Below are 19,326 nucleotides of genomic sequence, written 5' to 3' on the forward strand. Positions count from 1 at the left end.
AAACCGCGGACGTCGCCCCGGTAAGTAACTCAGGGAAAAAACTGAGCGGATTTGCGAAAGTTGGTGAAACAAAGTCCGGAGTAGCCTCCTTGATGGTGAGCAAGTCTTCCCTTGTGAGTGAGTTATGTAATGTCTCCAAAGACGAACGGAAAACACAAAAACAATACTAGAGAGTGCGTTACAGAGGCGACCACACTGGTAGGCGCCATCTTGGTTTCTCTCCGTACCGCTTAAACTCATGGTTGAATATTTTTAATATACCGTATTTTCACGACCATAGGGCGCACCATACTAAAAGGTGCAGTCTCGCCTACGGGGTCTATTTCTGTATTTTAACACATACATAAGGCGCACCGTATTATTGGGCGCAGGCATGGTAAAACATACACTAGCTTAAAAGATACGGTAGCATGCATGCTAGCGTATGTTCTTAAAAAGGCAGCGGGAGCAAAACTGAGTTCGGTTGTAGTTTAGTGAAGTATTTAACAATGTGCTCATGTTATTTTTTTTATCAATCCTCATGCACAAATCCATCAAAGTCCTCATCTTCTGTATCCGAAATGAACATCTGGGCAAGTTCTCCAACAAACATGCCGGGTTCCCTCTCATCATTGTCAGAGTCAGTCTTGTTGCCGGGGGGCTGTACAGCAATGATGCCGGCTTTCGCGAAAGCTCGGACAATAGTGCAAGCAGACACGTTAGCCCAACCATCCACAATCCATTCACATATGGTGGCGTAACTTGCCCGGCGCTGCCTCCTAGTCTGAGTAAAGCTGTGTTCGCCATCTGTCATCCATCGCTCCCAAGCCGCTCGCAACATCGCTTTGAATGCCCTGTTTTCACCGATGTCTAGCGGTTGGAATGATGGCAAGCTCCGTATTATTGCCCTCAGTCGAATGGTGACTGTAGAGACGCTTCTCCCAGCTCTTCTTTGATCATTAATCCATTGCTCGAGTTGGTCTTCCAACTCGGGCCACCTCGCCTTGTTTTCGCAGAAACTCTGCTTCTTCTTCTTGACTTGGCGAAGCTCGTTTTCCTGCTTCTTCCACTTGCGAACCATGGATTTGTTGATCTTTATTACCATGTTACTCCGCGTAACTGACAGCTTGCAGTTTAAACGGTGCTTCGTAAGCATGTCTCTTCGTATGTGCCATTTTCGGGGGTCCTTAGCCAAACCAAAGTTGTTTTGCACAATGCACATACCCGCAGTGTATACCTACTGGGGCCGTGCCTTTAGCGTCTTCTTTCACACGCGCCCTTCCCCCTTTGACGTCCGCATGCTGTCCTCAGTCACGTCCGCCTTTCCTCTATATAAGCAGCAGGAAATTCTCCCAGTCAGTCAGCGGAGCGCTCATCAATGTCACACATCATCATTTACATATTTTGGAATTGTGCACACACAAGGCACCGCATTATAAGGCACCCCATCCATTTTGGAGAAAATTTAAGACTTTTGATTGCGCCTTATGGTCGTGAAAATACAGTGACTTGCTTTTCACAGAGTTTGAATATATGCCTGAAACTACTGTTATATTACCCTTTTGTATGTGTTTATACAGTGTTTGTGTGCCAATCTTTATTATTTTGATAGTGAAAAGTACCACGTTTGTTGCTAATGTTCGTTAGCTTGAACATCAATAGGTGTAATTTTGGTAATGCTAGTACATATTTTTCACATACTGCCACACGTTTGGGGCTGAAGGACCTCTGATCCGGAGGTGAAATCTTTTTTCTTGGGCGAACCAGTGCAAAAGTTAGGTGGACTTTGTGAAGGGCATGCATGACACTGGCACTCACACGGTGTCATTTGCAAAGTGAATTCACTACAAAGTGTAGTCTACAAACACCATACAGTACATTCTAACTAACGATCTTAGGATATATTACATCAGCTATTGAGTTACAAAAAAAAAAAAAAAAAACTTAAGTACGTCCGAACTCGTAGACTCGTAAAAGATGTAGAATTATTATTATTAGTCATTGTTTCAGGGCAGAAACTTATGTGCCGATTCTTTTTCCCAGCCTAATGTAAAATATGTTTTTGTGGCCTCAGTGTAGAACTATTGAGAGTGGCAGTGGTTCAGCACGTGCTCATTGTTTACTTTTGGATCACCATCTTGTATTTTACAGTGTTTACGCTTGGCTCGAAAGTGAGCTCGATGTCTGGTCGTGGTGGAGATCCAGAGACATCTGAGACACACACACTGCACTGACCTTGATTTAGCTGCAATGTGGAGCATGTCACCCTTGTGGAATGTGGGTCTTTCACAGCTTACACTGTGTGTGAGACAGGCAACCTTGGTTGGCGAATGGATGACTGACAAGCTGTCACTTACAGTAATGAGGCTATATACACACTCAACATGGATATGAAAACGTAGTTTTGATCTTTAATCTACATGACGGTTTCTCACATGGATATAAAAAGTAGTTTTGATCTTTAATCTACATGACTTGTTTCTCTCGTCCACGCACTATATGTGAGACATTACAGATAATTCACTTACTTTGTAGCTACTGGACCTCCGTTAGTACCTTAATTTGGTTTAATCTAGGTCATGTGACTGCACATGTGATAGTCATTTCTGTCAACAGCAGAGGGTGATATTGTCCAGCATGGCTTCGCCCTGAAATCAGTGAACATTGGTGAATTTGTTTAATTGTTATTCCATATATGCAATATTAATCCGTATACGGTGTTTAGACTAGTGAGGGCACATGCAATATATTCTTGGCCAAACATTTTTGCGTATCCTTCCCCTTTAATAGTACACATAGTAAATTTCTGATTTTTGGTTTGACCTTCGAGCCAAGGTCGTGTTTAGACATGGGCCGATTACCATGTTGAGCGATTACCGTGTTGAAGGTTCACTGCGTTTTTTAAAAGTCAAGGTTACAGTTAGGGTTGGGAACGATAAACTGATGCGACCGAATATCCGTTCGTAAAGGCGAGAGATATGACTGTATCGGTAGAAGACTGTTATTGATACAAAATCCGCCAGGAATAGAGAAGTCTGTTGTACGGCGGCGGACCAGATAGCGCAAGGCTAGGAATCAGCTGTTTGAGGCCTTATGGTTTTCATCTCGTAAAACAAGCGTGAGAGGTCTCGTGCTGTGCGTCGCAGTTAACGTTATGTTTCCAACCAAACGCAGCAGTGGTGGATACTAACGACACAACTAGCTTAATTACATTCCTCCATAGTGTCACTATTTCAACATCAAATAGCTTTTCAGTTGTTAAGATACTTTTGTGGTCACAGCGATAGCAAAGTAGCGTTGCACCAGGAGTTGTAAACATTGAATGCGAAGTTACATACTTTATCTCAAAGCCGCCGTCGACACCTGGGCCGGCGGCGAAATGTGCAGCGTGATTGTAAACATGCAGACAATATGGCAAATGGTAGGTACATCTCGGCAATTTCCTTGGGGTCTAACCAGAGGTGGGTAGAGTAGCCAAAAATTGTACTTGAATAAAAGTACCGTTACCTTAGCATAATATGACTAGAAGTAGTCCTCCAAAAAAAAATTTGGAGTGAGAGTAAAAAGTACACAGTGAAAAATTACTCAAGTGCTGCGTAAATGGTGAGTAACTTCTGTTTATTTTTTCTTTTCATCAGAGCATAAAATAAAATGTGAATTTGAAAATTTAGATATTGTCCAACATTATCACTAACTAAAGCAATGGAAAATACTTTTTTTGTTATAACGATGAAAAATATAATCTTTCTAAAACAAATGTAGGCAAATTCAGTGTTGTACCAATTTGTTTACACTTGAAGGGCACAATAGGCTCACAAGGAATAACGAACAAACCAGCTCTACAGTGGATATGTTTTGTAAAGAGTACACTACACACCCTTGATCAGATGCAGGTTTTTTTATATTAAAAACAAGACCAAGGAATAATTTCAAAACGTTTTTCCCACCATAAATGTCCCCTATAATATGTGCAACTAAATAAATGAAAACCTTTAGGGGTGGAAGTAAAAAAAACAAGTGCAATAAGTGGGCAGACCCTCATAACTGGGGATGTTATCCAATCACATTCAAAGTAATAGTAAATGGGAGTCAGCACACGTCCCTCACCATTTAAAGCCAGGCTTTTTCAAGAAAGCAAAAAAATGTAAAGAAAAGCCTACTAGAACATCTCAACTATTTGAGGTTAATCAGAGGCATTGTAAATGGTGGCAGGTGAGTGCTGACCCCAGTTTGACAAGAGGTTGAACGATAAGTTTGATAAGAGGGTGTTGCACATTTGTCCTAACTGATTAGAATACATGATCTGACTAGAGCAATGATTTCCAACCTTTATGGAGCCAAAGAACATATTTTCCAATTGAAAAATCTCACGGCACACCAACAAACAAAAATGTCAGAAAAAGTGGATACATTAATTACTGTTTACTTCCTGCCATCTAATAGAAGACCATTCATTTCATTTGTCACTATGCCTCAATGGCATAAATAGACCAACAAAGATACATTTATTGTAAATATAATTCATTGAGCAATTAATCTGGGGCCGTGGGGTCAAAATGATCACCTGAATGATGAGCAAAAATCCCAGAACCACACGGGGGGCCCGAGTGAATGACCTGCAGAGAGCTGGGACCAAAGTAACGGAGGTTACCATCAGTAACACACTACGCTGGCAAGGACTTAAATCCTGCTTAAGCCAGTACATGTCCAGGCCCGTCTGAAGTTTGCTAGAGGGCATTTGGATGCTCAAGAAGGGGATTGGGAGAATGGCATATGGTCAGATGAAACCAAACTAGAACTTTTTGGTAAATAACTCAACTTGTCGTGTTTGGAGGAGAAAGAATGCAGAGTTGCATCCAAAGAACACCATACCTACTGTGAAGCACAGGGGTGGAAACATGATGCTATAGGGCTGTTTTTATGCAAAGGGACCAGGACGACTAATCCGTGTAAAGGAAAGAATTAATGGGGCCCATGTATTGTGAGATTTTGAGTGAAAACATCCTTCCATCCGCAAGGGCATTGACGATGAAACGTGGGTGAGCTTTCAGCATGAAAATGATCCCAAATACACTGACCGGGCAACGGGGTGAGAAAACTATGGCCCACGGGCCACATCCGGCCCGTTGATCTTTTAAATCCGGCCCGCCAAAGATTGGTACAGAATCGCCAAAATCATATCAAAATCATGACTACATTCCTTCGACTTTGTCCTGTCATGCCGAGTGGTTCCACCAGGTTGTGCTGTAAGGCCCAGGGGTTCCACCAAGTAGCGCAGTAGATATTGTGATACATTGACTTGACTTTGGCTAACAGCCAATCAATGCAGGAACTGATGGCTACGGCTCAGCAGTTAAAATCAAGCTTGCAGGCTCAGCAAAACACCTTTATCTGACAAACTGCCATCCAAGATTCAGTCACACAAGACCCTGAAACACCGCCACTGGAGCCGCAGAAGGAACTGATTGATCGAACAATGTGGTACTGTCTTAAAAGAGAAGTTCAACTCTCAAACTGGATGGGTTTTATGCTTTATTAAGCGCATACAAATTTCCAAAAATCCGGAAGATGGCACAGAGGATGCTGGTGTTTGGCGCTACATATGTGTGTGAACAGACTTTGTGTGATGAACACCAACAAAACATCCTACAGATCCCAGCTGAGTGATGAACACCTCAGATGTGTTCTGAGAATTGCCACAACAAAACTCACACCAGACTTTGAGGCGCTGGCAAGAAAAGGTGATCAACAAACAGCACTGTTCCCATTAAAAGGATTTACTTTTAATGGGAACTGTGCTGTTTTGTTAACACTACAATGCCTTTTATGTTTATTTTTTATATGTAAGCATCTGGTTCTGGCTTGGCCCGACTGTCAAATTTTAAAAGTCAATGTGGCCCCTGAGCCAAAATGTTTGCCCACCCCTGGCCTAGCCAGTCTCCAGATGTCAACCCCATAGAAAATCTTTGGAGACAGTTGAAAGCCTGTGTTGCCCAGCGACAGCCCCAAAACATCACTGCTCTAGAGGAGATCTGCATGGTGAAATGGGCGAAAATACCAGCAACAGTATGTGAAAACTTACAGAAAACGTTTGTCCTCTGTCATTGTCAACAAAGGGTATATAACAAAGTACTGAGATTTTATTTTTATTTTTAAAAATCAGAGAATGGGATTTTCTGCAAATGTATTTTTTTTTTTTTTATTTATTTTCTTTTCTCATTTTTTTTCTCATAGGTAAGGTATACCTATGATGAAAATGATAGGTCTCTCTCATCTTTTTAAGTGGGAGAACTTGCACAATTGGTAGCTGACTAAATACTTTTGCCCCACTGTATTTCAAAACTTTCTATTTATACAACTCCCAAAACTAAATTTTAAATATAACTTAAAACAACAACCGCAGAGTAAATTATTAGTAACAAGTAAAATATATTAAAATAATTGTAATTGCATAAAGAAACAAAGAAAAATACACTCATGGCTAAAAATTTGCCAATTCTTTTACCCTTGACTGTTGTACTGTCTATTATAGTTGTATGTGTTGTATTTAAATATACAATTAGCGTAATTATTTTTTCTGTGCGCTTAGTTTTATAGTAAACTCCAACTGGGGTGCCAGTAAACGGCTTATAGAACGCTCAGGGAGAGCAGAATAGCATTCTACAGGCTGCAAAGTACGAGCTGCTGTATGAGGCTAGCGACCTTAGCTTCGGTTCGGCTATCATCTTGAGACTAGCTCGTCAATGGTGTTTTTCATTCATTGTTAGCTTTGAGATAGCGATTTTTATGAACAAAAATAAAGCGACAAAGTCTGTGACGTATTTGAGCATTCAATAGGTGTAATTCTTTTATGTGTATTTAGTTTATAATGAACTTCAACTCCATTCTCAATAAACGACATTAAGCAAGCAATAGTCACTCTTACTCCTTGCCACTATGGTAGCACCTTATCAACTTGTTGGTATCACATAGGATCTGCATGCTGTCCCGGCGCTGCTGGATAGAAGTCCTCAAGTGGGGTATGGAATGCACTGCTTGAATAAGAGTGGTAAAGTCTGACATTTTGGATCCAGTCAAATTCAAATTTGGCAGGCTTTGACATTTTTTGGGCCTCTTATAGTCGGTTAATGACTCTATACCTGTGTGCCATTTATTCATTCATTTTCCGTACCACTTATCTTCACTGTGGGCGTACTAGAGCCTATCCCAGCTATCTTTGAGCGAGAGGTGGGGTACACCCTGAACTGGTCGCCAGCCAATCGCAGGGCACATGCAAACAAACAATCATTCGCACTCACATCCATACCTACGGACAATTTAGTCCTCAGTTAGCCTACCGTTCATGTTTTTGGAATGTGGGAGGAAACCGGAGTTCCCGGAGAAAACCCACGCAGGCACGGGGAGAAGATGCAAGCTCGACACAGGCGAGGCCGGATTTGAACCCCGGTCATCAGAACAGTGAGGCAGATGTGCTAACCAGTTGTTCACCATACCACCACCTTTGTGCCCAATGTTTGTTTATTTAAGTGGAATTTTTGTCAACATAGACTGAGTCTGTTTTATTTATATTTTTATTGATGTAAGATATTTTGTTCTACATTACAATGTCAATGCTCAATATTCTTTAGAATTCAGTTAATTGTTCTTAAAAAGGATGTACTTGAGATATGATTTATTATATCAGTGGCATTTATAATACTGTCATTTATCGTGATAGCTTTTGGGGAAATATCTCCTTAAAAGATTTGCTATCGTGGCAAGCCGAAACGTATATAATAAGCTATATTGCCAAAAGTATTCGCTCCCATTCCTTGACTCTGATATGAATTTAACATCCCATTCTTAATCCATAGGGATTAAAATGACATCTGTCCACCCTTTGCGATTATTACATTTTAAACACTTCTGGAAAGTCTTTCCACAAGGTTTAGGAGTGTGTTCATGGGAATTTATGAAAATTTTTCCAGAAGTGGATTTGCCACTTTTATTTATATATATATTATATATAAACTGCATCACACTGTCAGCTATTTCAAATCCTGTCATTTGCAAGCGGTTTTGGTGTTGAAAGGCTTTTGCATTCAAAATAGCTAATAGCTAACTTTAAACCATGTCACAGACTCATTTTGACCTATATTATACATAAATATATAGACTGAAATGGATTCTGATTGTGATTGGTCTGCTAGTCCGTGCACTAACGAGCTAGCCAGTATGACCCATCAGTGGTGAGCTGTTTTTTGACCAGACCCTTGGGCTACTCGTGGTCCTTGGTGGCTATCTGGTGCTTGCAGGTGCACCATGTTGGTGATGCCTGCTGATATAAAATATAAAAACTAATGCATTTACAATTAAACTCAACTATTTTAGGCTTTTAGCTTTTTTTTCTACTAAATAAATTTAAAAGTGCAAAAAACAATCACCAACCACAAAAAAAAACCAGCATCATAACTTGCCTATAATTAAAAAAAAAACAAAAAAAAACACCTTGCTTTGAGGAGCTGATCTGGTTTCTTCAGTCTATTTGGATATGATCTGCCCTGTTTTGCAGGACATTCACTCAGAAGTTGCTATGTACAGTCATTGCATGAGCAGCAAGTTAGCAATAGTTCCATTAGACACCTGCCACCTCTATTTTTTCCCGAATTTGTATTGTCAATAAAATTGAAATGTGTCCAGATTTCCCCACTGCTGTCACTTGTTTCTTGATCAGTGTGTTCGTCTCACGTCTTAACCCTCTGTGTGTGTGTGTGTGTGTGTGTGTGTGTGCTGAAGAGATTTGGGTTTCAGATCAAAAGATGAATGAGATGATAGTTAAGAATTCCAGCTTTTATTTCATAGTATTTACATATAGATGTGTTTAAAAAAAAAAAAAAGAAAAAAAAAAACTCTGGACAGAGAACCTTTTGTTTGAAGCCACCGAGTTTTCAAGTGAGCAAAAGTCCTCGGAACAGACGTTATTGAATTAACTTAGTGAATAACGTTTTGTGGCATAACTCTTACTTGCAATAACTGCATCAAGCCTGTGACCAATTGACTTCACCAGAGTTTTGCATTCTTCATTAGAAATGCTTTGCCTTTTTTTTTTTTTTTTTTTTTTAAGGGTACGCGCCAGACCAGAACTCAGCATTTTTGCACAAAAAGTAACTTCACACGGCACCAGTGATTCTTAATGGATGGAACCAAATACTCTAAAACGTTGAATCCTTCCCTTACCCTCCGAGGAGGCACAAGGTTAGTGTTTGTGATTAGACTTAGACTGGTCTGTTCGGTATCTGCTGATAATTAGCATTTTTATGCTGATCGTATTTGTCATAATTCGCTGAGCCGATCAATGACATCATTGATTGGCTCCGCAAAAGACATTTACTCTGCGTCACCATCGCGTACAGTATATTTGAATCAAAAAGCTAGTTTATTTTTAGCCTTTTGACGTAGTACTGTAAATATTAGACCATCAATAGTTATTTAAAAAAACGTCAGCGTTGTGGGACAGACAAGACGTTTGAGACAGACAACACGTAATGCCTGGATCAGATTACAAGACAAATTTTTTCACGATTGCACTTTTTCTGTCATCGGCTCTTACGTTGGTTTGAAGAGTAAAATAAATGCTAAAAACCATCAGTACAAAAGTGCAACCAACAGTTTACCTTTTTAGCTGTCTCAGTGTTGCATAGACATTTTATGGATTCGCTCACCCATTTGAGAGTTGACTTCACTGAAGCTCCACGCGGTTTAGGCTGAGGCTCTAAGCGGTACTTGGGAGGGAACGCTTCAAATGCTACACATCGTGAAAGCCTCCTTTGCACAATATAATCTTATTCCAAGTATTGCACTGAGGCGAGTGGTCGTTCACCGGCGCCGCCGTTGGGCACAACACGTCTTCGTGCACGTTCTTCGTTGGTTTTTGCCGCTTCGTCGTTGGTTTTCCCCACTTCTTCTTCAGGGTCGGCAGGCTAGACAACGAAACTGGGAACCGACATTTTTTAACTTGAACGATTCCGGGAGAACCAGAACGTTAGTCCCAGTTCCAATCGGTTCTTGATTCTTGATGCCCAACCCTAGTTTTGGGTCATTGTCTTGTTGCATGATGAATGGTCTTGCGATTACTTTGGATGCATTTTTCTGTAAATTGCCAGACAAAATGGTTTTGTAGACTTCAGAATTCATTCTGCTCCTACCATCACGAGTTACATCATCAATAAAGACTAGTGAGCCCGTTCCAGTAGCAGCCATGCAAGCCGCAACCATGACATTACCTTCACCATGCTTCACAGATGAGCTTGTGTGTTTTGGATCATAAGCAGATCCTTTTTTTCCACCATAGTTTGGCCTTTCCATCACTTTGGTAGAGGTTAATCTTTGTATCATCATTCCATAAAACGTTCTTCCAAAACTTCTGTGGCTCATCTTGTACTACTGAGCAAAATCCAATCTGGCCTTCTGATTCTTTGTTGAGTGGTTTGCATCTTGTGGTAAGGCCTGTATATTTATTTTCTAGGTCTTCTTTGAACAGTGGTGCTACCTTCACCCCTGCCCTGTGTAGGTTGGCAGTGATGTCGCTGACTGTTGTCTTTGCGTGTTTCTTCACAGCTCACAATGTTTCTGCCGTAAACTACTGTTGATACCCTTGGCCGACCTGTTCAATGTATGTTGCTCAGGACATTCCAAATTGTTGTATTGGCTAATCCCAATGTTTGTGCAATAGTGTCTTGTCTTCATTTGAATTTAGTGAGCTGGTCTACAAGCTCAGAAACAGACAGCCAGGAACCTATACTGTATAATGGCACATGCTAAAATGCTAGCCGATTGCATGAAGGTGCACAACATAAAGGCCGTTTAAGCCTTTTTTGTTTAATGCCTTGTGTTTTTTATACTTTAAACTGAATTTTTTAAATAATTGCCTCACATGATAATGTTTAAAGACATAGTTCACAGCTCAATTTGAATTTAAGAAAGGAAAAACTAAAAACCAAGAGGTCGCTAATTAAGTGAAATGTTTTTCTTGTAATTGCTCTTTAACCAAGCAAAAACAAAACATTGAATTCAGTGAAATTGAAATGAAAAAAAAAAATCAAATTTATCCGAATAGTCGATTACTCTTAAAAAATGTTGCAGGATACTCAAACACTAAAATATTCGAAAGCTGAAACCCTACATAATGTCTAGATCAGACTACAGGATTTTAGCCCGATTTGCTATCGCAGCTGATTTCCCGGATCGGGCCAGACATTTTGCTTGGATGTTTACGGTGGCGTGTAGTGTTGCCAGTGGCTGGCTGAGATAGGACACGATTTTATGACAATAGCTTGACATGGTACCATTGTGAAAGATCAAATTTGTCTTGTATTCTGATCCAGGCAAAACACTTACGGCATACAATACGGCATATGGCCGACGTGAGCGTGTGTGAATCATAGATATTGTAAAAGCCTGGTTATTTATCGCTATGATGTAAATAACCAAAAATGTCTTCACATGACAACGGTCAAAGGTGCTAAAACGTTTGGGGAATTCTGGCTTTATACAAAAAATATTTATATTCTATCTTTTCATTTTTTTTTTTCAAGGGTAGCCCCTTCGGATGCATCATTTTATTTTCAAAAGGGTCCTTTCAACACATGCAGATACTCACCATTAATTAAAGGTAAAATCAAAATCATAACGCACAAACACATACAATGCTCCTCCCCCAAGCTTACCTGCTCACCAACCAGCCGATATTTTAAGATACATATTTTAAAATACATACATATATGTGTGTATATATGTATATATATGTATGCGTGTGTATGTATGTGTATATATTTGTATGCATGTGTGTGTGTATGTACATATGTATATATATGTGTATATATGTATATATATGTGCGTGTGTGTGTGTATATATATTTGTATATATATATATATATATATATATATATATATATATATATATGTGTGTGTGTGTGTATATATATGTATGTGTGTGTATATATATGTATATGTGTGTGTGTATATTGTGTGTATATATATATATATATATATATATATATATATATATATATATGTATATGTATATATGTATATATATATATGTATATATATATATATATGTATATATATATATATATATATGTATATATATATATATATATGTGTGTGTGTGTGTGTATGTATATGTGTGTATATTTCACTCACGGTTGTAAACATGCCGGCGTTCTGTTGAATCATGATCTAAAGTTTCGGTGTGTGCGAAGTAATTTAATTACACTGTTAGCACCATTATTTCTGTCATGTTGTAATTTCAGTAATGACTCCGTGGCCGATCCTTGAATGCCCTCAAGAGGTCATTGTTTTACATTTTGTCTACATTGCTAGAGAATACGTTTGAAGATTCTCAGTATACAGTACACAAGGATATACAGTAAATGAACAAGTTATTTAAATAGACACATTGCTCCATCTTGTGATCAGATCGGTGATAGGTTATCGTTTTCTTTTAACTCACTGATCGGTGATTGGCCCCAAAACCTCCTGATCGTGTAAAGCCTAGTTATATGTACATTACACATCTAATAGTGTTTTTAAAAATAAATTTTTTTGGTCGATCTAGACAATGATCCCGACAGCCCTACAAAGTTAGTTTTTAAGTCCAGAACTATGGAATAATTGCCAATGTTCACTCAGGGCTACTTTAACAAAACTGTCTTAGTTTTTAAGTCCAGAACTATGGAATAAGTGCCAATGTACACTTACGGCTACTTTAAGGAAACTGTGCTGGCAGCTCCGTAATCAGACGTGCATGAGCCATGTTTTATACTGAGACAGACAATGACATCATCGAGTTATCGTGAGTGGTCAGTTAAGTCCAAATCGGTACCTTCTGTCAAATTTAAACCATCTACAGATTTTACCCTTTTCAGTCATCCAAGTCAAGGTATTTGCAAAGATTAAATCAAGGCAGCTGGACTGTTAGTTTGAATTTGTTTGTTTTTTCTTATTTTCTGAAAGTGTTAAAAAATGACTAAGGCAATTTTGCTATTGGGCTATCGTTATAGTTTTACTGTTGCGAATTTACTGTGCCACCAGGAAGTACTCGCACCGCTTCACTTTTTCCACATTTTGCTGTTATAGACTTAGACTAAAGCTGATTTGAGTATAGTCTTATTTATTTTTTAAAATCTATATAAAATATCCCATAATGACAAAGTAAAAGCATTTTCAGACAGTTGTCCAAATTTATTAAAAATGTAAACATTTAAACATAATAGGTACATAAGTATTCATACCCTTGGCTTAATATTTTGTTGAAGCACCTTTGGCCGCAATCACAGTTTCAAGTCTTCTTGGGTATGTCTTTACGAGCTTGGCACACCTGTTTGGGGGCATTTTCTCCCATTCTTCTCTGCAGATCCTCTCAAGGTCAGTCAGGTTGGATGTGCAGTGTCGGTGGACAGCCATGTTTAGGTTTTTCCAGAGATGTTCGGTCGGATTCAAGATCGAGCTCTGGCTGGGCCACTCAAGGACATTCACCGGCTACTGTACTGATTTTGTAAGTTTACCCACTGCCAAAGACATGAGCGGTCTATAAGTTTAATGGTTAGGTTTGTTAACTGTGAGAGACAGAATATCTAAAAGAAAATGCAGAAAATCACATTGAAAAAATATTTTTTTGCATTTTATATAGAAATATTTGGCGCCCCTAGCAACAGTAAAGAATTCTGGCTCCCACGGACTAGTCCTATCACTTTAAAAAAGTACTCCTAATCTAAACTCGTTAGCTGTATGGAAGACACCTCAATTTGTTACCTGTATAAAGACACCTGTCCACATCATCAGTCAGACACCAACCTCTCCGTCTTGGGCAAGGATGTCTACAGACATCAGGGACAAGTTTGTTGACTTGCAAAAGGCTGGACTGGGCTAAAAGACCATTGGTAAGAGGCTGTGTGAGAAGGAGACAACTGTTGGTGGCATAATTAAAAAATAGAAGAAACAAATAGAAGAAACAACAATTACCTGAAGCACACAGCCAAGGCAATGAAACTGTAGCTAAAGAAGAGACAAATTCAGGTCATGGAGTGGCCTAGCCGTCTCCAGACCTACGTAAATCCCTTAGGTAATCTGTGGAGGGATCTGAAAGCTTTGAGTTGCCAAGGCACAGCCTCGAAACCTCAAGGATTTGGAGAGGATCTACAAAGACGAGCGGTCCAAAATTCCTCCCAAGACTTGTGCAAACGCAACGTGTGACCTCTGTACTGGCCAACAAGGGGTTCTCCACAAAGTACCAAGTCATGTTGTGATCGAGGGTCAAATACTTGTTTCACTCAATGGATTGTGAAATAATTTTAATATTTTGTTTTATGTAATTTTCTAGATTTTCTTCTTGATATTCTGTCACTCCCTGTTAAAATACATCAACCATTAAAATTATAGACCTTTCATGTCTTTGGCACTGGGTAAACCTGCAAAATCACTGAGGGATCTAATAATTCCCTCCGCTGTATATAAAAACATTTAATTTTTTGCATTGTTGAATGTCAATTCTAAGTAAATATTTTGTTTTATTAATTTGAGTGATTTTATTACACAGTCATAGCCATGAATGCAGTTGTAGTAATGATTTACTGCTTTTTAAGAAACAGCTCTTGGAAGCACTCTGAGGCATCTTTTGTGATGTAGCTTGGGGTCATTGGATATTTTGGGTCTCACAACATCAGACACCCTCGCCAAGGTGACATAGGCCTTGGGAAATAGTCTGATAGCAAGCTGCAATGTTTTAACAGTGACGTCACCGCGCAGTGTTGGGAGTATTTTTCAGCCTGCCTAGCGTTGTTGTAAATAATTAAAATGGTTTGATGTCAGGTAGTCCCCTAATCCTCAAAATAGTTATAATGTGAATGTTAATAGACCTTTTGTGTGTTTAGTCCCCCCCCCCCCGCATCTTAACCTACATTTATTATGGAACCAGAAGTGAATGTATCATCCCGACTAGATGATGTATCTAGTTTTCATTACATTGTACAAGTCGACTCAATGTCGGAGGGGTAAGCCACCTACCCTAATGCCGCAGTTCCAAAACTGAACTCTACGAGTGCACCATAGCTACAAGATTATACACACTGTTTAGGATAGAGTTTACACCGATTTTATCGGGCTGATCAGTATCGGCTGATATTTTATGCATTTTATGCTGATTGGCTTTGTCATAATTCGCCGATCCGATCAATGACATTGATTGGCTCCGCAAAAGACATTTACTCCGCGTCGCCGCGTGCACATTATATTTGAATCCAAAAGCTAGTTTATTTTTAGCCTTGTCGCATGTCTTTCGACGTAGTGTTGGAAATATCTGACATACAATAGTTTTTAAAAATAATAATAAATAAATAAAAGTCGGCAGTGTGGAACAGACATGTACTGCCCGGATCAAACTCCAAGACAAATTTGCTCTTTCACAAGTGCGGTCAGACGACTGCAATAAAATCTTGTATTCCGATACCACCGCATCCCGCTTTTTTTTACGATCATTGGGCTTTATCTTGTCAACTCAAATGCGACCGGATACACTCATTACCGTGGCGACGACGACAAAAGTGGAGCGCGCCGACTGCATTATAAAAACAAAATGGGGAAAAACGTGTTGGTGGTCACCAGTGCTTAGGACAGGAGAGGACGTTCGTTTAAGGCTTGCTTGAAGTATGTTCCCGTACTTTTAATAGGATACGGCTCGCAAGCAGGCAATAAAACGTTATGTAGCCTAGCAAGCTACTGCTAGCACTGACGGTTGTACGTAAACAGGCCACCGTTCTGTCGAATCATGCTCTAAAGTTTCGGTGTGGGTGAAGTAATTTAATTACAGTAAGTTAGCACCCATTATTTCTGTCATGTAATGTGGGTTTGACCTGACTGATTAGAATACAACATCTGACCAGAGCAGTGATTTCCAACCTTTTATGGAACCAAGGAACATATTTTACAATTGAAAAATCTCACGACACACCAACAAAAAAAATTTCACAAAAAGTGGATACATTAATTACTGTATTTACTCCCTTCCTAATACAAGACCATTCATGTGTCTGTCAGTATGCCTCACTGGCATAAGTAGAGGAACATTTATTGTAATAATTTTTTGAGCAATTAAGTACACAAGTATATACAGTAAATGAACAAGTCATTTAATTAGACACATCCCTCCATCTTGTGATCGGATCGGCGATCGGTTAGCTTTTTTTTAAACTCGCGTGATCGACCCCAAAAATCCTGATCGTGTAAAGCCTAGTTTAGGCTAAATGCACAATGAATGGTGCGGCTCATACAAGCGCGCCCATTCATGCTCTTCCTGGATCCACCCACACATTCTCCTACCTGTCACAAAAAAAACAAAAAAAAACCAGCAACTTATTTATTATTTCAGCTATGATTTTACTTGTTGGGCCAGTTGTTTCCAATAAAATAGATGTTTAATTGGTGTTACCGTTAAGGGTGTCCCGATCTGAAATCAGTCCAGTCAGTTTATTATAAAAAATAAATAAATAAATAAATTAAAAAAAATTAAAAATCGCACTGAATCTAAAATCTCAGATTTTTACCACTCTTATACGTCTATACCAAGTTTTGCTCCAGCACTTCTATGTACACCAGTAACCCATTGGTTAAGAATAAATGGATCAGTTTATTTCTCATATCTACTGTTGGTGATATCTACTGTTGGTGACTTTTTGAGTAATATCACTTGAGCTTTTTCTCACATTCCATACTTACTACAAAATAAGTAAATTATGTATGTTTATTTCTGAAATCGGATCGTATCAGCCAAAACTCAAGGCTGCAATATAAGTATAAGGTCCCAAGTGAAAAAGTTGGATCGGGACATCCATAGTTAGAATTATGAGGGTGGGTCCTTGGCAAAATGTCTCCACCCTAGCGAATACCGTAATTTCTCATGTATAATGCCCATTTCCCCCCCCCACAAAAATTGTCAAAAGTCAATAGTGCACATTGTACATGGCTATAGGATAAAATGACAGACTTTCACATTTTATAAATGTATGTTGCCATCGAGAGGTTATGAAAAAGCTGTACACTTTCATTCCAATAGGCCACCGCCCCCTAGAGGTAATGAAAAAGTTGTACACTTTCATTCTAGTATGCCACCTAGTGGTAATGAAAAAGGTGTAGCCTACACTTTCATTCCAATATGACGGGTACATATGACTGCATATATGTACAGTTGTGCTCATAAGTTTACATACCCAGGCAGAATTTGTGAAATGTATTTATTTATTTATTAAATATGACTGACTGAACAACAACCATCATTCATTTCTTTATGGTTATGTTTTGTTTAATTATAATGCTTTTCTGAAATGCTTGACAGTTTAATTTGAATCACATTAAAATGAAATTAAATGTGTTTCGCTTGGTCTTTCATGTTTTCTTTAAAGAATTATACACATCTTACATATTTTGCCTGGGTAGTCAAACATATGAGCACAACCCATTCTCATTTACTAAATAAAAGTAGGGCTGTGAATTTCAAAATAAGAGCAAGTAAATAAAAATACATTTTGTGTTCAAATAAAGTGCTTAACTTCAGAATAATTCTTTGAAAAACAAACTAAATACAGATAATACTTAGTTTTGATCATCTGGGTAGAAGCAAAATCAAGCATTGTAAAAATGCATGATACACGGGTTGAAAGGTTTTCCAGAATTTTTAGGTCAACTTTGGGGGTGCGCATTATACATGGGTACGCATTATACACGAGAAGTTACGGTACTTGGCTTTACCCAAAGTTAGAGAATCCCTGTTCTAAACTAATGGCGAGAAGGAAAGCACTGTGAGTTTTTCATGAGGAAAATCTTTTAGGAATGGTGTTAATATATAGAGCGCTAAATAAAACTTGCTCTTTGTCGCACAAACATGACGTTAAACATCAAAAGTGCATTAAATAAACAATACACACACACACGCTGTGGTGTCTCATCTCACCACTAGGGGCACTACGGAAAGGAGTGTCCAGATGTGGGGTGTAGAAAAGGACACAGAGCAAGACAAAGTGCTGACTGCAGTGTGCCAACTGAAAAATCAAGCGAAGTAAAAGGAATTACAATCCTTTTCCTCAGAAACACAACACACCTCCATATAAAGTCTGCCATGCTTAAATCCAGTGCGTTATCTCCTATTATCAATATTATCGACCATATTTATCTCTGGAAGGCTAACTTGCAGAGCAGAGATCGAGCCAGTTGGATCATAGGAATATAAATCGATACAGCGACATAATGAATGAGTTGTTACACCAATATTTATATTAGTTTCAGTTAGAAAAAAACTATGCATTAAAGTATACAGAGTCGTTTGTTTGAACTCTATCGGTATTTAAATCAGGGGTGCGCAAACTTTTTAGCTCAGGGGCCACATTGACTTTTAAAATTTGACAGGCAGGCCAAGCCAGGACAAGATGCTTACATATACAAAATAAACCAAAGAAAAGGCATTGTCGTGTTAATACTTAGATTTAATTTTAATGGTGTTAGTTTTGTTGTGGCAATTCTCCGAACACATCTGAAGTGTTTATCACTCAGCTGGGATCTGTAGGATGTTTTGTTGGTGTTCATTACACCAAGTCTGTTCAAACACATGTGGAGCCAAACACCACCAGCCTCCAATGTGCCATCTTCTGGATTTATTTGGAAATGTATCTGCGCTTAATGAAGCATAAAACTCATCCAGTTTGAGAGTTGAAGTTCTCTTTTAAGACAGTATCACATAGGAGAGCAATTAGTTCCAACTGCAGTTCCCGTGGCGCTGTTTCAGGGTCTTTTGTGACTGAATCTTGGATGGCAGTTTGTTAGATAAAGGTGTTTTGCAAGCTTGATTTTAACCGCTGAGCCATAGCCATCAGTTCCTGCGTTGATTGGCTGTTAGCATAATCAGCATGATTGGTAGAAAAGTGACAGCTGATGTTATATTCCTCTAAAACTGCAATGGTTTCTTAACAAATTAGACGTACAGCCTTTGCCTGGACTTCAGTGAAAAAGTATTTAGTAGTCCATTCTGTATTAAACACTCGACACTCACTGTCAACTTTTCTTTGGCCCAATCATGGTTGAAGAACGGTTCAGAGCAGTAGCAGAGTAAAAACAGGACCGCCAAAGTCCATTCAATGTATCATTGTACCTACTGTGCTACCTGGTGGAACCACTGGGCATTGCAGCATAACCTGGTGAAACCACTGGGCATTCCAGGACAAGGTCAAATGAATGTAGTCATGATTTTGATATGATTTGGGCGATTCTGTACCAATCTTTGGCGGGCCGGATTTAAATGATCAACGGGCCGGATGTGGCCCG

General features: G+C 39.1%; 1 protein-coding gene across 3 annotated transcripts in view; it reads left to right on the top strand.

Annotated features, from left to right (window-relative positions):
• Nucleotides 1–19,326, top strand: part of epc1b (enhancer of polycomb homolog 1 (Drosophila) b) — a 62,293-nt gene that overhangs the window by 21,505 nt on the left and 21,462 nt on the right. The window lies entirely within an intron of this gene.

Source organism: Phycodurus eques, chromosome 13, assembly GCF_024500275.1.
Source record: "Phycodurus eques isolate BA_2022a chromosome 13, UOR_Pequ_1.1, whole genome shotgun sequence".
Classification (NCBI taxonomy): Eukaryota; Metazoa; Chordata; class Actinopteri; order Syngnathiformes; family Syngnathidae; genus Phycodurus; species Phycodurus eques.